This window comes from Podarcis liolepis (genome assembly GCF_965112155.1).
Source record: "Podarcis liolepis genome assembly, chromosome: 3".
NCBI classification, from domain to species: domain Eukaryota; kingdom Metazoa; phylum Chordata; class Lepidosauria; order Squamata; family Lacertidae; genus Podarcis; species Podarcis liolepis.
Genome location: NC_139557.1, coordinates 55776092 through 55789875, shown reverse-complemented (window position 1 = coordinate 55789875; position 13784 = coordinate 55776092).

Below are 13784 nucleotides of genomic sequence, written 5' to 3'. Positions count from 1 at the left end.
GTATTTACGCGAATCTAATGCACCATTGAATCTAATGCGCACCTCAAATTTCAAAACCTTGAAACCCAAAAAGTATCTGCTGGCGAATGTGAATGCGCCATCAAATCTAATGCGCACCCTAATTTTCACGATGTAATTTGGCCAAAAAAGGGTGAATTACAATTGAGTAAGTGCAGTATTTATTAGTGTGATTTGTGGGTGTTTCTTTTGTAAACCTACCAAAGAATAAAATAAAATAAAATCAGGATTGAGGGGTTTTCTTAGGACGGCAGAGGGCGTGCGTGCTGTGTCCCATTGGTGAGGTATTGGTGGCATTCACCTTTCTTCTGATAGGAAATGTTTTGCAGTAAGTGGGGGGGACGGACACAAAAGGGGGGGTCAGTTGTGGGGGAGTGAGGTATGTCCCTATTTTTATCTGAGGAATCTTGGAAGGTATGCGACTATCGGGCATTTATAGGCATGGGGTTATCAGCTGTGGGAGTCAAGTTGCTGTATGCACTTGTTGATGGGAATGGAGACAACATCACTTGTTGGATGCAACCATAGTTTGCCAGGCCATGCACAGTCTACTCATTACCACAGGGGAAATTTTGCACTACAACTCCCATCATCCTGACTCTGACCATTATCTGGCTGCCTGGGGTGAATGGGAGCTGTAGTCCAACGCATCAGGAGGCCACCAGGTCTTCAACCTAATGGCCAGAGGATCCAAGCCATGTGCCACACACTCTGTTAACCAGTACCAGAAAGATAAAACACTAGGCGGCGGCAGCAGCGGCAGCAGCAGCAGCAGTAGTAATTTATTATTTATACCGCGCCCATCTGGCTGGGTTTCCCCAGCCACTCTGGGTAGCTCCCAACAGAACATTAAAAACATGATAAAACATTAAACATTAAAAACTTCCCTGAACAGGGCTGCCTTCAAATGTCTTCTAAAAGTCGGGTAGTAGTTTATTTCCTTGACATCTGATGGGAGGGCATTCCACAGGGCGGGCACCACCACCGAAAAGACCCTCTGCCTGGTTCCCTGTAGCTTTGCTTCTCACAATGAGGGAACCGGCAGAAGGTCCTCGGTGCTGGAGCTCAGTATCCAGGCTAAGGCTGTTTAGGGCTTTAAAGGTCAGCACCAATACTTTGAATTGTGCTTGGAAACATACTGGGAGCCAATGTAGGTCTTTCAGGACCAGTGTTATGTGGTCTCGGTGGCCGCTCCCAGTCACCAGTCTAGCTGCTGCATTCTGGATTAGTTGTAGTTTCCAAGGAAAACTTGTCAGGGGAGGGCTATAGCTCAGTAGCAAAGCATCTACTTTGCCTGCAGAAGGTCTCAGATTCAATCCTTGGCATTTCCAGGTAAGCTTGGAAAAGACTTCTGACTGAATCCTGGAGAGCCACTGACAATCAGTATGGACAATACTGAGCTAGATGGACAAATGGTCTGGCTTCAGCTTGAATGAGCCTTACTCCCATGTTAACGCTGTCTTAGCATGTTTAGGACTATGAATCCAGTATATGAATCCAGAATTCATTTCTTCCTTCTAAAATGTTCAGATTTGATTGGCAGGGAGGGAGATGAATGAGGGTTTGCAAAATGCTTTGAAACGGGTTGTTGGAGCTTCTTTGGCAATAATAGCTGATTTGTGGCATGTTTTTCCACTGTGCTGAACAAATACAGCCACTTCTGCTTTTACAAATATAGGTGTACAGAAGAGACCTACAGAACAGGCAATTTTTCAAAACTAGGCCTTCATATTTAAATTGCATCTTTATTTTTACAAGCAGAGGTTTGCAGCGAGTGTAATTAGCGCACTGCATCAAACAGAAACAACCCAAGTTTACTACATTTTCATAACAAATTTTCCAGGTCAAATGAAGCACTACTGTATTATATTACTCTAAACTGCAGCTGATGTGCCTGTTTGGGAAAATGTAGTAAACTTGGGAGTCTTGGCATCTCCAGAACCAAACACCTGGCTGACAAAGACCACTTGACAACTGAGTTACAGAATCTCTCAAATGTGTTAATCGCCAATGGATACCAGCAAAACAGGGTTACGAAGCTAATCCAAAAAGAAACACCCCCCAAAAACCAAGACACAGAAGAAAACAATGGCATGGCCCTCCTTTCTTATATCAAGGGCACTACAGATAAAATTAGCAAAATCCTCCATAAACACAATATCAAAACAGCCTTTTGCACCAACCAAAAAATAGCCAATATCCTCAGAAACCCCAAAGATAAAATCCAGTTGGAAAACCAAGGGGTCTATGAAATACCCTGCAAAGTCTGCCCAGCCACGTACATTGGACAAACAAACAGACGAATAAATGCACGTATCGCAGAACACAAGAATGCCGTCAAAAAAGAAGAAAAAACTTCCTCTCTTTTCCAACACATGAAAGAAACAGGACACGAAATTAATTTTGCAGATTCCAAATTGCTCTTTAACATGGAACATCACCACAAGAGAATAATCATGGAAGCCATCGAGATAGAGAAACACCCTCACAACATGAACAAGCGTGACGACACGTCCCGCCTGCCAGACATCTGGAAATTAGCCCTCCCCACAAAAACCGACACCAGAACCAGAGGCACACAGAACGCCATCACCAATCAACCACACCAGACCCAAACCCAGACCCTCTCCACAGATAAATTACAGACACCATCCAGTAGCCAAACCATAGTGGCACCTCCGGATGCTGCACCCCCCTGCAATCCCTACACAGATCTGGCTGGCACAGGGCACAAAACCACAGCTCGCCCCTATACACGAAGCCAAGCCAGAGCACAACTAAGTGCAGTACAGCCATCTTCTCAGAAAAACTCTTCACAAGCTCAAGAGGTCATGACACGAAAGCTTTAGCAACTAATCCACACTTAATGACCCACCTAAGTGGTACTCAGAATATCACTCAAGAAATCACTCAAGATATCCCTCAAGTAATTAAGGAACAAAAGAAGAAAAGGCACACTAACCTGGGAACTTCCTCTCTGCCCAGAACGTTGGAGGCTATACACCACACCCCCTCAACAGTATTTATAGGAACTCAAACACTGAGATCCTGCTCTGTTCCAGTAACAAGAAGCCGAAAGCACCAGCCTGAAGATGACGAGTGAGACCTCGTCGAAACGTCGCCTAGACACCCCAACTCTTACACGGGAAGACACCCGAAGACACCAAAACCTGCATTCCTGTACCCGTGAAAATCTACGAAAGCAAATATTGATATATATATATATATAGCCAGCTGCTTTCTTGTGGAGATATTGTAATGTTTTACAGATTGCCTGGTAAACCACTTCAGTTGCTGTGTGAGTAATAGCTAATCACTTTCTTAAAGAATGAGTTTTTAAAAATTATTTTTTTAAAAAAAATCAGCCAGATGCTTTTTCTTTTTTAAACAAAGAAGTCAGCTCAATTTATAACTAGATACATGGTAACCCTTCTCAAAACCATAATGCATTTAAGTAAGAAGTTAGTTGCCTGTGTTTTGTTTTTCATAGAAGTGTTGTTCTATCTATGCTCTTTGCACTGTAGAAGCCACCAGTTATTCAACAGATGCAACAGTCAGTTGCAGTTATGGAAAAGTATTACCCTTCTGATTCTTTTGTGCAAGGAGCGGGGTTCATACATGTTCTTGGCATGCTGCTAGCAAGGCACAGGAGGCATAATTAGAAAAAAAGAGGGTAACCCTTACCTTCATAAGCAGATACACAGAAAGTACAATTTCCTGAAAAATCAGGTTGTTTCCTAGCAAACCATATTAAGAATACAAAGTAATCACATATTTAAGATATTTGAGCGCCACCTGCTGGCAAATTTGATCAATTTTCCTCTTTTTTCGTATATACTTCTTGAACGTCTTGTGAATATTTATCTGAGACTGCAGATTTTGTAAAAAAAGAAAAAAAAGAAAAAGCAAGTTGATCAGCTCCTAAAAGTAGGTAAGAATGAGCAGCTGCTGGCACCTCTGTACAGAGATGCAAAGTACACATTGAGGCCCTTGATCCTGCCTTTACTAAATATAAAATTAGCAGGCAGTTTATTAAGTGGCTTTAAGCAACCTGCTGTTCTCTTATCCTCAGCTCCTTGCCTTTCCCCCACCCAATCTGTAATGTGGAGATAATTGGACTGACCTAACTTGCAGGGTTGTCGTGCGAATTACTAAATTGCTAAAAATGGTAATACTCAGGCACTGATAGAGGAAGACTTCCATCCACCTGGACATTCTGCCACAGATCCAGTGCTATTTTTCTAGAAAAAGAGGTGCCAGAATTCGCCATTAACACCTCCCTTGTTTTCTTATAATGACAATGCCCCCCCCCCCCGAGAGGTACCAGAACTGAGTTCTGGCTGGAAAAAAAGCCCTGCTCATGTGTCATCCTTTAACAACAACTGGAACAAGGTTCAAAAGGAAACTCCGTCATGAGCTGCTGAGTTGGAATTAATTTGCAACACTGACTCTTATCAGGCTTGGGCTCAGCAGAAACTTGGAGCAGCTCTTTCACTCCAGAAAGTAATAGTCAGTCTTGAGGTGTTTATTGGCATACAATTCATCACACTTGTTAGTCACCAGCTGGGAGTAGATCTCTAAACACTCTGACCAGGTAAAAACTTCCTTCCTATTCCACCTAGTGATGTGACACACTAGCCTTTTGCATAGGTTCCTCCGATTTCCTTTTTGCATTTATACTGAAGTGTGCAGCAACATCACGTCATATGTCACTTGGTGGTTTTTGAGTTTTGGAAACTATCATTTTATTATCTATTATTAGATAGAGAGGGTGGCATAGAAGTTCATCTTAAAAACAAACAAACAAACCTCTTCATCTCTACAGTAACAGTAGACTAGGTGTGAGGAACCTGTGGTCCTCCCAATGCTGCTGAACTCCATATCCCATCATCCTTGATCATCGGCCGTACTGGCTGGGCCTGAGGGGAATGGAGTCTCATAACTAGGCAATGGGAGACATTAATAAGCTAAGACGTTAACAACCAAGGCCCTTGATTTCTTTTTTCAGAACAGCTAGCAAACGACCAGAAAGCCTTCCATTAACTCTTGTTTTGTGTTGCCCAAGCTAGGAAACTATGGCTAACAGCTTCAGAACAGGCCAAGTTATTAAGCCAACATCAAACCATGGCTTAGTAACCTTGCTCATTCTAAAGCTACTTAACCATAGTTTCCCAGGAAGAAATGAGAAACTAAACTTGATGGAAGACTCCTGATTTGTTTATCTGGCCAAAAGCTTCATTCCTCTTTAGCTTTGTTAAACTGAGATGTGACTGGCAGTGGCGTAGCTAGCCACTCAGATGCATAGCTGTCAACATTTTCCTTTTTTTAAGGGAAATTCTCTTATTCCAAATAGGATTCCTTGCAAGAAAAGGGAAAAGTTGACAGCTATGCTTTGGCGCCCGGTGCGGTGCATGCGCCCTGCAGCCGGGGGCGGGACGAACTGCGTGGAGCCTCTCTGCCGCCTCCCCCAGCTGTAGGGCGGCTGAGGGAGAGGTGGTGGGCAGATGTAAGCCCCATGCTGCCATTTCAGGCAGCGCAGAGCCTGCAGGCACCCAAGTTACCACATCACTCCCAGAAGAGATGTGTGGATCGGGCCCACTGCAGGCCCCACGGTAAGTGCCAGCCCCCGCAGTGTGGTGCCCAGTGCCAGCCGCGTTTCCTTACGTTTCTTGACTGAACTAAAACGTTGCATGAGCCCATTTTTTTTTAAAAAAAAAATCCCCTCATATTTTTTTCATCCCCTCAGTGATGAGACCCAGGACGGCCCACACACCCCCTTCCTCCACTACTGGTGACTGGCAGGATGTGGTCTCTGAGTTGTTCAATCTCATCCCCGCAAGATCATACAGGGCAGGGCTGAGTCAGGTGTTGTGGAACTGTACCTCCCATCAGGCCACCCAGCTTTGTCAGTGGAGCTGTAGTTCAGCAGCATCAGGGAGAGGCGCAGGTTACCCATTCCTGTGCTATATACATGCTAAGCATGATGGGGAAATGGTTTCTGACAGCGTGAGGAAGAGCACCTGTGGCTTAATTTCTATGTCAAATTTAAAATGGCAAAGGAGCAGAGCCAGGAAAAATGTTGGTCATCCTATCAATATCATTTATAAGCATTTATTTTCATTATCATTACATAGACAAAATCTCTTGGAAAGTTTTCACACCTGTAGATAAGCTTATTAAGAACATGATACATAAAGCACTAAGCATGCATTAGCTAAGGTGTGTTTCAATTACTTTTCCAGGTCAAATGAAGCACTACTGTATTATATTACTCTAAACTGCAGCTGATGTGCCTGTTTGGGAAGAGAGTAGGCAACACATAATTGTATACTTGACGGATCACATGTGATGTCCCTTCTGTGCTGTATAATTAACCTATTTATATAGTTACTTTGCTCAAGGTGTTCAGATCAGCACTGCTTGCTATAATCTATAAAGAAAAGAGTGGAGTGGAAACAATTTTTTAACCAAAGCAACAATTTTGTCCTTTAAAAATCAGGGGCAAGAGACAACCATTCCCTTTAAAGAAAGTATTGTTTCTTTAAAACGCACGTTGGCTAGAAATACAGAAACTGCAGGAAATAATTGCCTCCATGTTGTATTTTCAACTCCGAACCAAAGTACACTGAAAGCATATGACTGCCCTTAAAAGAATAACAGGAACTGTAGCTTCTGCCTCACACAGCTACAATTCCCAGCACCCTTAACAAAATACAATTTCCAGGATTCTTTGGAAGAAGCCATGTGCTGTAGCTATAGGTTTAGACTAATTCAGAGAGAATAAAGCTATGTTCTCCCTCTACATATTCAGAGGCAGTATGCCTCTGAATCCCCATTGCCTCTGGTGGCAAAATGGGACATGCCGCCCCTGAGTTTTAAAGCCATCTAAGTTGGTTGCCATCCCAGCCTCCTGAGGGAGTGAGTTCCATAGTTTCACTATCTGCTGTGTGAAATGCTTTCTTTTATCTATCCCAAATCTTCCCAAATCCACTTTTGTTGGATGTCCACATGAGTGTTATGAAAGAGGGAGAAAAACTTTTCTCTATCCTCTTTTTCCATTCCATGCAAACGTTTATCTACCACTTTGGTTGTGCTTCATTTTTATCATCAGCGGGCGGGGGGTGGGATCAGACATGAGAAAGGAAAATTAGGAATGTTAAAATGTGACCATTGTGTGTCAAAAGGAGGAAACTAGGGTGAAGCAAGAGGCCAACACCTTCTCTCATAATCTGCCTCCACACCCACAGCACTCTGTGTAGTTGTTTACAGCCCTTGCTTCTGGTATTTGATAAGTCATGTGCATCTAAATGCTAGGTGCTATTTTCCATATCTCCACGCTAGTTTCCTAACCATGGCCATCTCCTCCCCTCCCTCCCTCTCTACCTCTCTCTCTTACCCTATCCTTAGGTCTCTTGTCTCAGGTGCCAGAACTCACCATGAACACCTCCCTCATTTTCTTATAATGCCAATGGCGCCCACCTGAGAGGTGCTGGAACTAAGTTCCAGTGAGTTATGGCAGGGGGGGAGCCCTGCTTATGTGTCTTCCTGTTCTAACTCTGCATGATGGCAGCAGCGACCTAATACTCTTCATAAAGCATTAAAGGTACAAATATTTTATATTCACCTGTCTGACGTATAAAGCATTGACCCACACTCTTGCCTGGCCTAGGTCTAGATTTTTAAGAGTGAAAACAGTAGCTGAGTGAGTGTGCTTAAAGCATGTTTTGCATTGTCTAGGGACTGTCAACATGCCAAAGGCTTGTAAGAGTCTTGAGGAAAACCTATCACATTGACATTTTGCAATGTAGTAACAATCTGCATCTCTGCATAGATACAATATGAAACACACTTAATGATTTGCATCAGCTTTAGCATTGCACCATGTATCCAGGGAAAATAGTATTTGGAGCGCATTGCTCATAAGTTCTTATAGCACACCTATGTCATTCTGAATATATAAAAAAATAAAAGAATTGTCCAGTAATACCTTGTGCTACTGGACAATTTTTTAATTTTTTTATATATTTCAACCGTGTCAGACCAACACAACTACCTACCTGAATCTAGAACTATGTCATTCTGATTTCAACAAGATTTAAAAGTAATAAATTATGACAGATAAATTTGTCTGCATAAGGATAATCTATTTCCAGTTTTTAAAAAATGTATTTCCAACTTTTAATTCTATGTGGTCTCCTACGCAGTCCTTTTCACAGTATAGATGAGACTGTATTAGCCAAGTTAATCTCTCTTATCCCACCCGCTCTTATTCCCCTACCTCGGTTGTCTTTGGGATATTTAATTGCCTTTGCCCTCTCAACAACTCTCAATTTACAAATGAGGAGCCTACAGCCCAATCCTATTTAGTGAGTCGAGTGGTGGCTGGACTGGTCAGGGCTGTTTAGTAGCCAAGGATTTAACAGTTGCCCTGGTTTTCTTCTGCTCCTCCCTTGCAGAGATACTGTGGGCACATAAGCACTGGCATTTTACAAATAGTTGACACTTAACTAAACTGAAAAGCATCTTGCTTTTGTTCAGAAGGGGTCCCTGCTGTCACAGCTGCTTCTCTTCTGGGAGAAAAATTGTGTGACTTCCACCTGTTCTGGTTCTCTCCCTATCCTCCTCTTTTATAGTTGTATCCACAGGCAACTCCCTGTTTCCATAGGGGTTGTGTTCCGGGTCAAAGCATCTGTCAGCGGTCGTGCCTAAAATGGTCGTATATGCTTTGCACCTAAGTAAAAAGGTAAAGGACCCCTGGACAGTTAAGTCCAATCAAAGGCGACTATGGGGTTGCGGCTCTCATCTCGCTTTTAGGCCGAGGGAGCCAGTGTTTGTCCACAGACAGCTTTCTGGGTCATGTGGTCAGCATGACTAAACCGCTTCTGGTGCAACGGAACACTGTGACAGAAGCCAGAGTGCACTGAAACACCATTTAGCTTCCCACCACAGCGGTACCTACTTATCTACTTGCACTGGCGTGCTTTCAAACTGCTAGTTTGGCAGGAGCTGGGACAGAGCAACGGGAGCTCACCCTATTGTGGGGATTCGAACCGCCAACCTTCCAATCAAACCTGCCAAACCTTCCAAGAGGCTCAGTGGTTTAGACCACAGCGCCACCTGTGTGGTCTACTTAGCACCTGGGTCCAGGAGAGGTGCCTACAGTCACAACTGTGTGGGTTCATGTCATAATAGCCATACTTTATGGAGAAGTAGGCTTCACTGAATTCCCTAATATGAGTGAACAGGATTGCAGTCTGAGTTGGTTGGTTGGTACCAAGGCTTTAACTACTATACCTATGTGGCAACATTTTCCTTCCCCCAGCTTATTCACTTCTATTCTGACTTTCCAGAAACAGAATAAGGTAGAAGGATATTAAGCAGACTAGGATGTGGGAGACCAGGGTTAAAATCACTACTCAGCCACAGAGACTTAGGCCAATCATGGACTCTCAGCCTAACCCACCTCACAAGGTTGTTGTGATGATGACCTGGCGGAAAGGACAATAAATGCCACTCTTAAGCTTATTTAAAGAAAGGTGGATGCAAACATGATACTGTACTGATAAAGAAAGGATAGTAAAAATAAAGGATAATAAAAATAAAAAAGTATCTTCAGCCTGCCCCGATTTTGAATTGCGGAAGCGGGGTGAGGGCAAGTTTGGAAACAAAGGGAAAATAATCTGGTGCACAGCCAGTATATTCAGGCCTACAAGCAATGGAATTTACATGTACATGCTTGGCAAATGCAATGTGAACCTGTCTGCTGGGACAAGCTTGCCTGGGTGGGGTGTACAGGCAAGGTACAATCCATGCTTCCATGTGTGTGTGTACGTACATACATACATACATACATACACACCCACACCCACCCACCCACAATATAGGCTCTGCACACTGAGTTCCTCTCCCTTGAACCATCCTACCTTTCATAACAGCATTTTTTATTTATGCCTAGAGCTGGGTGGGAGGGACCGCCTGGCCACAGCAATAGTTTTGAACAGTGCTTTTTTCTGGATGTACTCAAGAGTATGCGGTTCCAACATCTTTTTTGTTGTTGAAAATGTGGCCCTTACTGTAACAGCTGGTTTTGAATTTATATTGGTTGAGCAGTGCAGAGAGAATGGGAGATTGACAGGAAAGTCTCCAAGAGTCTAAAAATATGAGGGGAAAGAAGGTGACTGTGAGATTTTGGGGGGAAACTTACATTTTTGCCTTCAATTCACCATAATGGGGCTGTGCTCGAGGGGACCTGATGCCCTAGCTCCTGTTGCATGAGTCTTGCTATGTCCAATTGTGATTTATTTTCAAGTAAATCCACGCAAGAATGCAACATAAGGCAAAAAATGTCTTCCCTAAGAATACAGATGGAATCTATATGGCATAGATTTGAACCTTGCTATTAGCACTGAACGTATTGGTTATTTTGTTTTACCTTTTCTAGTTTGGGTTGTCATTCCAACCTGTTTCTGCTACACTGAACATAAGGGAAGCCCCCGTGGGTCAAAGAAGGACACCTGTCCAGGTGCTGTTGGACTTCCCTTCCCACCAGCCCCAGGCAGAAAGGCCAACTGTTAGAGATCATTTGCCTTAGGTAAACCTCATAATGATATTTGCTGGATTCTCAGAGGCTGCATGCTGTGTTTTGTGCATGCACCAGGGCTTTCTTGTGTGGGTCTCCTCGTCCCACAGTGGCCTTCCCAAAGTTGATTCTAGAGGTTAGATGACTCCTGGATGCGGCAGTCAATGGCATGCCAGAAGGTGTAGCCAAAAAGGAAACTGCCCACCCCCAATGCTCATGGAAGCATCTTTTGCTTATGCATGGGGTTCATTTGGGTCTAGGTTACCGTATGCAGTATGAATGAGAGAGCTATCCAAAGATGTTTCACTGGCACAAATCCATAATGCAAATGCAAATCTAAACTCTGTGTTAGTTTTGCTAAGGAGCACGTCTTGTAGTCAAGCCATGTTCTGAGAGAGAGAGAGTACTCTTCTGTATTTCAAAAGACTGTACTATAAACAAAACCCCATATTTTTCTCTTCTGCAATAAATCAACTCCCCATGCTGCTGGGTAATGTTGCTTCTCTTGTTGCTTGCTCAAGAGCTGCTTCTGGCTAATGAGAGAAGCAGCTGCTCCAGCTGGGTAAGGAGCTCCTGACAACTCCCAGATGCTTAGCAAGTAGCCTTGTTAAACAGAATAGGCAAATAGATGGCCTCCCCTCTCCCGCTCTGCCTCTGTTGCAGTCAGAGCTAGCAGAAGGAAATGTTAGGGAAAGCAGACTGCAAGCTTGGCACATCCATGTTAAAAAGGGCACAGGGAGGCTTGTTGTTTTCCATCCTTGGTGCATCAAATTTAAAGTCCTCTGGAAACTGATGGGCTGTCAGACTCTAGACACTTTGCAATGCTATCCCATATATAATTACTTTAAAAGACTTGTTGATGTATGGTTGGGCAGGTGAAAAAGAAGGGGCAGGTCTCCTGCAGCTGTAATAATCATCAGGAAGAGGGAGTGTCATGGAAGCTGTACCTGCTGAGATCCCCTCTTCTGGGTCTTGTTTTTCACCTGGCCATTCTGTGCTGATATCTGTGGAATTGATTTCATAGCTATACAGGACTGCAGCCTTTGATTCAGTCTGTAGATCATAAGGCACAGGAAAATTTGGATATTTGAAGAACACTTTTGACAAGCAGAAGCTCCCATAATGGCATTTGGAATAGGGGCTGAGGGTTGGAATTGGAGTAATCTGTCAATCTGTCAATTTTGGTGTTTCATTTTTCTAGTTTTTATTTTCTGTTCTCCCCATTTCCAAATCAGTTTGCAATACCGCCCCCCCCAAAGGTTCTCCTGAAAAGTCATCAGCAATTTAGAGCAAATTTCTCTTAATATACACATTTTGATATGCATTTTTGCCTAATGTACACATTTTTGCAAAGCAATTTCCCCATATATAATGCATGTTGTATGTTATTTCCATTAATATATTCATTTATATACACACTTCCCCCTGTTACATGCATTTTGTACTTGACTGGAAAATTGCATTGCAAAATTCAGAGATGTGTATATTTTGAAGCATGGTTATGTTTTGGTTCATGTACCATTTTTTAATATGAAGTAGGTTTGTCTCTGAGCTGAAGCAAATTTTCTCCCCATCCCTAATATTTCTGGATATTTCTGCACATATAAAAAGCATGGATTTATGATGAAGAAATTGAGTCTTTGGACATAAAAACTGAAACTAAAATAAACAATCTAAAATAAACACATGTTTCAATACAATGGTGATATGTGGGCATGTATGGACATGTGCATTTCTTCTGCAAATGCCAAGGGAAACTTCAACAAAACAATGCAAGACAACTCAGGATATTCTCAGTAGGTTGTTGGACTACAACTCACACCATCGCTCCCCAAAGAGCATGGGCAAAGGTCAGAGATGATGGGAATTACAGTCCAACAACCTCTGGAGGGTAACACATTAGCTACTTTACATTAGGCTATTCCACCACTCCACTCAGTTTTCTGTTTTCCCCTGCAAGGGTCAGACAGCATTCCATGACCACTGAGCATGCTCAGTCCTCTTTGGAATGTTTTGACCTCTTAAAAAAAATAACCTGCAAAACTTGAGGCTCCCCTAAGCCTGCTGACACCTCCCTCTTTGTAGGTGGATGGTGCCATTTTGGATACCTAAGTGCTGGCACCCTGCAAATTTGCACATTTTATCATCTATCTATCTATCTATCTATCTATCTATCTATCTATCATCTATCTATCTATCATCTATCTAATAAAAGTTATACACCACTTTTGTTTTTAAACATAGTATATACAGTATACACACAATCTCCAAAGCGTTTTATAAAAATAATAGAACAATAAAATTACTGGTAAAAACAGTTAAAGCAATTATATAAGACAATTTTTTAAAAAAATCAGTGATATTATTATTATTATTTTATTTATAAAGTTTGGAAACCACCTTTCATCCGTAGATCTTAGGGCAGTTCACAACATAAAACTGCGGTATAAAACCACAATATATATATAAAAAATAGGAACAAACCAATAACCCCCCTTCCCACAACCCATTTTAAAGGGCATCAGATGTCAATCAGCTCCCAGGCCTGGTTGAAGAAGAACATTTTCAGCTGTATGTTGAAGGCACCAGGCAAACCTCCCTGGGGAGAGCATTCCACAAACAGGGAGTCACTGCAGAAAAGGACCATTCTCGTGTTGCCGCCCTCCGGACTTCTCATGGAGGAGGCACATGAAGAAGGGCCTCAGAGGAGGATCTCAGGGTCCAGAGAGGTTCATATGGAGAGAGGGTGTTCTTGAGATATTACAGTCCTGAGCTGTTTAAGGCTTTATAGGCCAAAACCAGCACTTTGAATTGAGCCCAGAAACTAATTGGCAGTCGTTGCAGTTGGGCCAGGCTCAGTGTACAGTGGTACCTCAGGTTACATATGCTTCAGGTTACAGACTCCGCTAATCCAGAAATAGTACCTCAGGTTAAGAACTTTGCTTCAGGATGAGAACAGAAATCGTGCTCCGGCGGCGCAGCAGCAGCAGGAGGCCCCATTAGCTAAAGTGGTGCTTCAGGTTAAGAACGGACCTCCGGAACAAATTAAGCACTTAACCCGAGGTACCACTGTAATATTCTCAAACCATCTTGCCCCAGTCAACAACCTGGCCGCTGAATTCTGCACTAGCATAAGTTTCTGAACTGTCTTCAGAGGCAGCCCTGTGTATATAATGTGTTGCAGTAA